Source organism: Medicago sativa, chromosome 7, assembly GCF_051527215.1.
Source record: "Medicago sativa cultivar Bolivia chromosome 7, Bolivia_mono, whole genome shotgun sequence".
NCBI classification, from domain to species: Eukaryota; Viridiplantae; Streptophyta; class Magnoliopsida; order Fabales; family Fabaceae; genus Medicago; species Medicago sativa.
In genome coordinates this window covers 16300337-16310384 of record NC_140755.1, presented here as the reverse complement: position 1 = coordinate 16310384, position 10048 = coordinate 16300337, and the positions used below count along the sequence as shown (strand labels likewise).

Genomic DNA, 10048 nt, shown 5'->3' with positions numbered 1-10048 from the left:
TGTCACTTTCAAAGTTTACACACTACAAGAAATTTTCCATTTAGCAACGGCAAAAACCGTTGGTAAAGGTCCAAAAAACCGTTGGTATAGGTCATAAAACCTATACCAACGGCCACCTGCTGCCGTCTAGGATACTATGCTTATACCAACGGCAGAAAGCCGTCCCAATAGCTTATACCAACGGATAACTAGCTTATTGCTAAAGATTTCGGAGCTATAGCAACGGCAATTTACACATGTTTAATTGCTTTAACCAACCTGTATATCCGTTGGTATAGGACCAGACTGCCCGTTGCTATAGGTCTGTTTTTTTTTTTTTTACAAATAAATATTTTTGTCTAAACCAAATAGTTTTTTAATAACAAAAGTTTTATACTTTTTTTTTATATGCACCACACAATATTTAAAGAAAAATAAAAGAAAATTTCAATTATATTAAATTGTCAAATTAACAAGTCTTGCAAACATGTGAAACTAACATCTTACAAACTAAGAAAGCTACATGGTACGAAGCTCTTATCCTTATAGAATTAACTTAATACAACATATTTATGACTTCAGCTCGGATTTCTATTAACGATTTAAGCATCTCCTCTTAAGGAACTGGAACGGAGAAGGTTATAAACACAATCGTTGAATCATATTTGAAGCCGGCACAGACTTCAGCGGATGCTGCAAGAAAGTAAACATCAAACGTGCCACTGCCTCTCACATTACAAATTCACTCGTCTGCAACATGGGAGAGAGAGAATTATTAGAATCCAACAGGAAACACAACACAAAGCCTACGTCCTACGATAACAAAACACAGCAAGAAGAAAATACACTCAATCCTAAGGAATCTCATTAACAAAAAAAACGCCTATGCCATGTAAAAGGAGGTTTAAAATTTTTCCCACTATCATCTCGGTCATATTTTAATATCAATATTAACTCAGCACAACAAATCACAATCAGAATGACAAAAATCAAAATCTCCAAATCACAATTATTAAAAAGCTAAAAAGAGAATTAGGAAAAATAATTTGGTCTATTGTATCCTTAGCACCTAATTTCATAGCAATTACAAATAGATATTTCAGTGGCTGGCAAAATATCATCCTACCAGTAACTTCAGTGTATTAAAAGTTCAACTCCCACAAAAAATAATGCTAATTAATTAGTGCCTCAGATGATAATGGTATAGGAAGTACCTTGCAAGGTCTGAAGAGAAGTGGCTTTCTCTTTGTAAAAATTCACATGTAGTGCTTGAAACTTAGTAGTTTTATTCTTAAAGGAACTTTCAAATTGCAGTCATGTAATCAAAAAAGAAGAATTAAACAAGTTTTCTTCAACAAATATTTCCCTTCCTGCTAATGACTCGGTTAACAACATCATTCATAAACCAATTTGTATTTTAAATACCTCTTTGGAACTGATATTCAGGTGAAAACTTCTCTTTGGACGGTGATGATGGTGGATCATAGAAGATCTGCCATAGAAGCAAGTATAATTATATATTATTTGCAAACGAAAGTATATTGCGCAATCAGATTAGAAAAATGGAGCTGATATATGCAGCATTTAGTAAAACAAAAGGAGACAAATAACATGAAGAAGCATTGGCGCGCGATTGCAACATAAGATTGATGTGCTCTCCATTCTTATTCTTTTGAAATTGATGTATCAGTTTGACCACAAGTTAATAAAAAACCAGAAATTAAATCCAAAACGTTCAAGCATTATTATGTACATTCAATTCAAATTAAAGCGAGACCCATAAACCCATTTAAGGCACCATTAAACACAAGAAACCAGTTCAAAATTCATGTGACATTCATACTGATTAAAATTACAAATATTGCAGCAAAAACAACAAGTAAATATCTTAAGACCCAAATGAAATTAAACAAGGGAGAAAATTAAGACCCATATGATATTAAACAAGTAAATATCTTAACAACAAGTTGCATTTTCAGAAACATAAGATAAAACTCAAAACAGGACATCAAACAGGAGATTTTGATATGGGCCATGCTCTACATGAAGGCATCTTGCTTATTTGCTGCAATGTAGCATTGCTAAATAGAAACAACAATTTATCAGATGTTTTTATCTAGATAAAAAGAAATATTGATACTTGGATAAAGGTAAAGTGGAATTATTTAACATAATTAACTAGAACTAACTAATGCCATGAGGCACAATACAAGCCGTTTCTTTTTACATCAGCAAACTCTTGAGATTACAACTCAAATACTCACACAGACATGAAATACAACAATTCTGTTAAGTTTCAATTTGAAGCCATATTGCTTAATATTCTGGATTACTTTGAAGGTTTCTTGGTGGCTTACAACATTTTAAACACATAATAAAACAAAGTTGAAAAATCTAGCCAAATGTACGTGCTTGAAAATTAGTTTAAAATCTGGTTCGGTTCAACCTAGTATCACTCAAAAACAAGTAAAGAGCAGACTCAAAGCGTTTAGAACCAGTATTGCTACGATTCGATTCAATGAAAGCTTTAATAAATTTCTATCAGGTTTTGCAACAATCATTAAAAAGTGCAGCTAAAGAACCAGTTTGCAAATTGGTTTCAATAAGTTTAAGAACTGGTTTTGCATGTGTATAAAAAATAACCAATTTTCAATGAGGTTCGTAAGGAGTTTCGAATTGTATTGTACCTTAATAAACCACACAATGTGGTCTAATACACGTAATCCATATCTAAAGACACCTCCAATCTCTGCAGCTTGTCAGATTTTCTCACTTTAAGAGACTCAAATACCTGTGAATTTGGAAGAATGCATCAGATTTTAAAATTATTTCAAATGTAAAAAGCTTTGATTAAAAGAAGATTAGCACAAAAATTAAAAGGTTACGAGGCCTAAAGTTATAAGTAAGCATGTATAATTATTATATAATAATCAGGGTTTGCTCTCCAAAATAGGATTCTATAGAAATATCAACAATAAAAAAATAGCAGCAAATGAGGGTATTTAGTGTATTGTTCTATCAAACATGTAATGTTTATGCTAAAAAATAGACAAGAAACAAAGCTTATCACCTGGATTGGAGGAAGATGCACGGTTACAGTGAAGAGCAATCTTTGCTAAAGAATATATTTTTCTTTTTTTTATACCCATAAACCCATGTAAGATACTGCTGAACTCAAGAAACCAATTGAAAATCCAAGTGACATTCACACTAATTAAGTATACAAATTATGCAGCAAAAACAAAACCCAGGCGAAATTAAACAAGAGAAAATATTACTGAAAGTGCTAATAAGTGATAAAACTATGTTGTTATACCTCATGGCCTCGTCAGAATAAACATTAGCATATTGGATAAATTGTGTGATGGTCGTGCTTTCCGCCACAGTGCCGATCAATCAGGGTGTTGATTTTTCTGGGTCCGACGGCGTAAATCCATGATTAGTGTATATACGGTTTGACGAATTGAGCGTGAATGTGAAACTAAACGATGATTATTGAATAGAGGGTTTGAGAGGCGAGAGAGAATCTGAACATGGTGAAGAATTGAATCGATTTTTTGTGATAGTTTGATGCAGAATCTAAATTAACGATGTTGAAAGGGTTTGAATCGCTGATGAAAGGGTTGGAGAATGCGAAATCTTGAGAATGTGAGGTATGGGTTTGAGTAACTTTTCAGAACAAAATCCCTTGGGGAGGGGAGAGTTCGATTGCGTAATGGTGAGGTTCGATTGAGGGTTTGAGAGATTGAATGAACTAGCAGTGATGGATATTGAAGAAACAGAACGTATACAAGAGAAAATAAAATATTATTGTTTTTTTTTCTAGTTAAAGTGGGAGTGAGATGGGGAAAGTTTAGGTGGGCCCAAGATTATGAACAAAAAATTATTTTTCTGCTACCCTATAGCAACGCCAGATGCAATTCCGGTTGCTATATTTAATCTATACCAACGCTTTTTTTGCAGTCATTAAAGGTGTCTGTTGCTATATGGCAAATTTCTTATAGTGACAACATTAAATTTGTTTCTAATTAACTGTCACTCTCAGTTCAAAATGAAGTATTACTAATTTCTATAAATAATGGTGTAACTAGTCTATAATAAGGATGTGCACATGCAATACCCTTATATTTTTGTATTTAATTCATCTTGATTTTTTTTTGGCTTTCGCATCGGTTTCCAACCCACCAAAGGTGGGCGACTAATCTGGCTCATGCGTAGAGGCATGCGCATTGGCCAAGCGTTGTTCCCCCTTGGGAATCGAACACGGTATTCCCCGGGTACGTCCTTGGAAGGAGCTTCTTGCCACTGAAGCCCAATCAACTTGGTTTTAATTCATCTTGATTTGTTTACACCTTATGCTACATATAATGGTCAAGGTCTAACATGTTCGATAGCCCATTAGGATAAGAATCCAGGGCAGGTAACTCATCCTCAACACCTAACATCTCATCAGCCTTAACTTAGCACCTCCATGCTCCTCTGCCTCCACCTCAGTCGAGGGGATGTGGTGCCTGCTGATGGAATATCTTATGATATTTCAGGCTATGTTTTTAGTTATTTTCTTTGCATTTGAAGATAAATTAGAAGTCATTTAGACGAGTTGTCAATGGTTTGATTTTTTTTTTTTTGTTTTTTTTCATTCGAGTTGTTGTAATTCAATTTTATCCTAAATCATGCAACTGTATATGTGTTTTGAATCTTTTTAATGATAAATCATGTAAATCGGCAAAATACATCACACGAAGGATCGAAGATATGAAGATTGAACATCAATGATTCTTAGAAGGTATTTAAAGACAATAAAAAGTGAAGATAATTCATTTCAAGTTCCAAGGCATTGCAAGACAGAAGAACACTTAAAAAAAGGACGAAAGCTACAAAATTCGCATAGGAGAGACTGTCAGAAGCGCCCTGGGCATGAGGCATCATTTGCTACTGCCTCATGCGCATAAGCATGGCCAGGGAGCGTTCGTTGCTTGGTTTTTAAGGTGTTTTTAGTTGAAAAATCATATTTTTCTTCTCTTAACCCCTAAGTAATGATGTACTATAAATACTCTTTTATTCACTCAGAAAGCTAGTGGTACAAGACAAGGGTCAAGCATCAGAGCTTCAAGGAAGATGATCTCCATCCTCCTATTGCTTTTATTAGGGTATCTTTTTTATATTGCTTTGTAATGATGTCGGTTGCTATGCGAAACTGAACCTCTTTGACTAGGGTTCCGCGATAAACCCCTTCTCATTTGTTGGATTCAATTAATAAAATTTTTAATTCAAATTATGTTCCAAAGTCTGATTTAATTTGTATATGTCCATTTCTATATCGTATCTCTAGATAGAGCTTAGTAGGATTGCCAACCTGAATCCCATCCGAACATGACAGTAGTATATTGCTTAGTTTCTAAATTAAATTCTTTTAATCGAAGCTTAGTATGAATTTAAGGCTATGACTCATCTTGAGGGAACACCACAATTGTAACTGGTTGAATTGCATCGGTATTAAAATAAACTTTCCACTGATTTATCACGGGGACATGTTCTACTTTCATAAATCCCCAAAAAGCAAGTCATAAACTAATAATTAATCAAATTAGTTCCAACAAAGACTGAAAGGGGATTCAAGGATTCCTTGATCGCCGTTACCCTTATGAATGACAAAACATAATCTCGCATTGGGCAGGAAAAATAAAACCATGCAACCAATTTCAAATCTCTTCTTTTATTTACTTTCAAATAAATTCAAATTAATTACCGAGTTGAACGACAATTCATGTGGATATGATAACTTACTACTTTATTACTTGATACGATTTGGTGTACTTACTAATTTTCGTCCATCAATGCCTCCTCCTCTTGTTGGGGATCAGGCTCTAGCCCCTGAGACGGTTCAGCTCCATCAAGCTTGCCCCATGCCCAAAAGTTTGTTGTAACCGCTTTCGTCTAGCCGATACAGTCATGGCAGGTCTCTTGCCTCTAACACGATAAGGGTGTTGGTCCATATATTGAAAAAAAAAATCAAAATCACATATAAAAATCAATAACAAAACAAAAAAAATTAGAATTTAGCATATATTACACTATTTCGGATTATATAATCTAAATTAGTACAACACCTAGAAAAAAAAATACATATTAAGGAACAAATGATTGAAGAAATGTGATCTAACTTTCTGTTTCGATTTTGATTCAGAAAAATTGTTTCTTTATCATAAGATGGGACCTTTAGATTAAACTGCTGCTTGCGGTTGTAAGCTTAATATTAAGGGAGTGGAATTTCGTTTGTGGATCAACAATTAAGTTATCATTCGAGTAGCTCTAGAACATGAATATACAAACTAAGTGAAGATTTTACTTTATAATTATTATATTATCATAGAAGTGTCATAATATGAGTTTATCTTGTCTTGATTTATAGCGTTGAATATCTTTTAACATATCTTCAAGCAAAATCTGTTTCCCTCCTTCTTGATGATCATGCAGATCAATTGTAACTAAGAATTGGATTATAGTCTCATTATTTTAGGCCATTTGTTTTGTAATAAGTTATATATTGTCTTGTTACTTGGAACTCATGAGACCTTTTGGTTCATGGATTCATGATAGGAAGTTTTTCCCTATATTGAGGATAAGGTAGAAAACCATTTTCTAATCATGTGTCTATTTATGTTGGGACATGTTTTTAGATTTTAAATGCAGAATTTATTTTCGCAAATGCATAATTTATTTTGGACTGTAAATGTGTAATTTGATTTTACTGCGATATTTATTCTTTGACCTTTATTAATGAATCATACTCATGCACATGGAGCCCTTGATGCTCAATTCAATCGAACTTTGCATGCTTGTGCTTTTAAATTATTTGAAAGTGCTTAATTTTTTATCCTTTGCATGAACAAAATTATCAAAACTTTTCAAGAGTATTTTTTTCATGAGCACAAAGCTTCAAGAGTATATGGGATGCCAATCATACTATGACAAATGATGTATGGTATACTACATGCTTAATTTCATATTTGGTGTTTCACTTTGGTCTCGTATGTTTTTATAGCTTCAATTAGAGGCTAAAATTTTAAATTTATTTGGTTCTAGCAAGAAGGGGCCAAATTAAAACTTATAAAACTTAGCTACTAAAGTGAAGCTTAAAATACATGTTAGAGATATAATATGAAATTAAGCATGCTTAAAATACATGTTAGAGATATAATATGAAATTAAGCATCATGTACATGTTAACTCTCATTAGACATATCACATTTTGGCTTAAATGCTCTTTTGGTCCCTTAACTATTTATTTGGTATAAAATTAAGAATTTGAAAGGGCTGGTGTAAATAAGTTTTGATTTAGGTAAGGTTTTTTAATCACAATGGGTGATTTTGCGATTGTTATATTTAATTTGTAGCTATGGTAATAAATTTGAAGAGATGAAGATTGAAATTTACAAAAATAAAATTGAGTTTTTTATTTTTTATGGGTTTGAAGATAGGTGTATGTATATGATGAAGATGAAGAAGAAGAGGAGGGAAGAAGATGAAGATAACTAAAAACAATTGGTTGTTGATGGTATATTCTATGGGTATGATGATATTAGGTGTTGAAGATGATGAAGAAAATGATGAAGAGGAGAAAGGAAGAAGATGAAGAAAAAGAAGATGAAAAAAAACTTAAATGTTATTTTGGTCCCTTAAGTATTTATTTGGTATCGTTTTGGTCCCAAAATATGGGTTGGTACAAACCCTAACGTTTTTTTGAATTTATTTAATGGAAGGGACCAAAACAGGTAACGAAGATAAAGATAAAATACTCAAACAATCTTTTTTTTAGTTAAGGGATCAAAGCGATACCAAATAAATAGTTAAAGACCAAAAGAGCATTTTTTTTTTTAGGTAGAAAACCAAAAGAGCATTTAAGCCTCACATTTTATACACAATCTAATCAATACTTAACATAAGGGATCAACTCGTGACTAATGTAACACCAAATTAAAACGTAAAAGATCAAAGTATAACTTTAAAATAAACATCTGAGACCAAATATATAAAATTAAACATGTATAATATTAATCTATTTAGGTTGGTCTGATGGTATTGATTTGAAGTCTTGAAACATGCTGCTCCTTAAAGTTTTAGATTCGATTATCTTCGCTACAAGATTTGGGTGGTACAATAGTATTGGCTTAAAAAACAACTTGTACAATATTATTGTTTAATCCGTAAAATTAAAATATGTGTTAATTTCAATAGTTATTAAACCTGTGCTATGTGGTCCAGCCTGGTGTAAACACCAAACAAGACAGTTTACATAATCAGCCTAACTTTTGACCCATGGCATTTTTCAGCCCTTACATTCCAATAAATATGCGTAATTTTTCTATTATTATTTCCTTAACTTCATTTTATTCATAATACGTTTGAAACAGCAAGCCAAAAATAATATTGGCAGTCTTCAATACAAACCAGAAACTGAGTTTTGACCACAAACATGTTACTATCAGAAATGATTTTCATTTATTTACTTTAATTCAGCCATCTTGTGAATGAATTATTCAATTCAACTGCAGTGAATGATTCCATTTGTCAAATAAAAATACAGGCTCATTAATTTTATAGAATTTTTCAATAGTCTTTTTTCATTTCATCATCATAAAATAAAATTAGTCTCTCCTAAGTTAGGCGCTTAGCAGTAATCAAACACAGGTTAGTGGACCAACGGCCAACGCTACAGCAATCAATAGTGGACCTCGACATATCCACTCCTAATGTGTATTTATTTTTTGAGTAATGATATTTTGACATCCATTTAATGACAATTTTGTTGACAACCTTGTTTTTTTCTCTTTTTATTGCTAAAAACAAAGCGTTGGAGACAACCTTGAGTAAAAATCATCAGTGTTGGTTTCTTAAAGTTGCTTAAATTGTTACCATTGAACTAAAATATGTTTGAATTGTTTCAAGGTATTTGCTTAAATTTTCTCTCTATTGGAGATGCTAATGCTCCCATATAACAGACCTAATTTCTTCATAAAAAAATAAGAGAAATGATATTTTGACAACCATTTTTTGACAACTTTCTCTCTCATACTCACATGATATTGTTATCATCTCTCTTCCTTTTTCTCTCTCCATTGTTTTTAAGAGCAACAACTCCAACGCTCTGTTCTTCAAAGTTCTTCAAAGGCAAGAACATAATTTGTTTTGTTTAAGAGCAACTCCAACGCTATGTTCTTCAAAGTTCTCCATTGTTTTCACTTTGTTTTGTTGACAACCTTGAGTAATGATATTTTGACATCCATTTGATGACAACCTTGTTGACAACATAAAAAATTGTCGAATTCAATGCAAACTTGCTATTTTTAGTTTCCTTAACTTGTGTCCTAAGGACATAAGGACACTGATTAGCATAACCCTATTTGTTTAGCCTAAAATACAACCCACAGTGTTACGTTGTTCTCCTCCAAAAAAAAAAAATGTTAAACTACGATTTCATGTGTTTTAAGCAACCTCTAAGACAACTCGACTAAAGATGCTCTAATGTAAAATTTATAAACTGATTAAGACAACTCGACTAAAGATGCTCTAATGTAAAATTTATAAACTGATTTTTTCTTAATGAAAAGATAAGCAAATGACGAAATCATGGGATTGAGCTAACGTGATTAATGAGTTATCATTATGACGAATTGTTTAAAAGAATCTGAGTTCGATTTTTAAATTAAATAGTCTTTGGTCATATTTTACTTATTTTTCAACTGAACTTTATATTACCAACCATTTTTTTATGAAAATCAGAGGATTAACACACATAAAACAAACAAATGTTAAATTATGAACCAACTCTAACCGATTTGATTTTGAAAACATTCATAAACATTTTAAAAAGAAATATTATAACTATTGTAAAATTTATAAAATGATTTTTTCTTAATGAAAGAAACAAATGACGAAACCACATGATCACGTTCAAATGTTAATGAATTCTTATATAATAAATTTCTTAAGAGAATCTGAGTTTTTTTTGTTACAAGAGAATCTGAGTTTGATTATGCTTGAAACACTTTTTTTATTGGATTTTATT

At 32.1% G+C, this 10048-nt stretch overlaps 1 long non-coding RNA gene across 7 annotated transcripts; it reads right to left on the bottom strand.

Annotated features, from left to right (window-relative positions):
• Positions 1-402: 402 nt before the first annotated feature.
• LOC146904620 (uncharacterized) lies at positions 403-3781 on the bottom strand. Of its 7 annotated transcripts, none has more exons than XR_015019276.1 (5): positions 3296-3778; positions 3050-3147; positions 2667-2770; positions 1194-1471; positions 403-729 (listed from the first exon to the last, which is right to left on the bottom strand). It is a non-coding gene; the product is annotated as an uncharacterized LOC146904620 (long non-coding RNA). The 7 variants fall into 7 exon arrangements; XR_015019277.1 differs by having other exon boundaries at positions 3050-3144; XR_015019273.1 differs by having other exon boundaries at positions 2667-3147; positions 3296-3781.
• Between the last annotated feature and the right edge of the window lie 6267 nt (positions 3782-10048).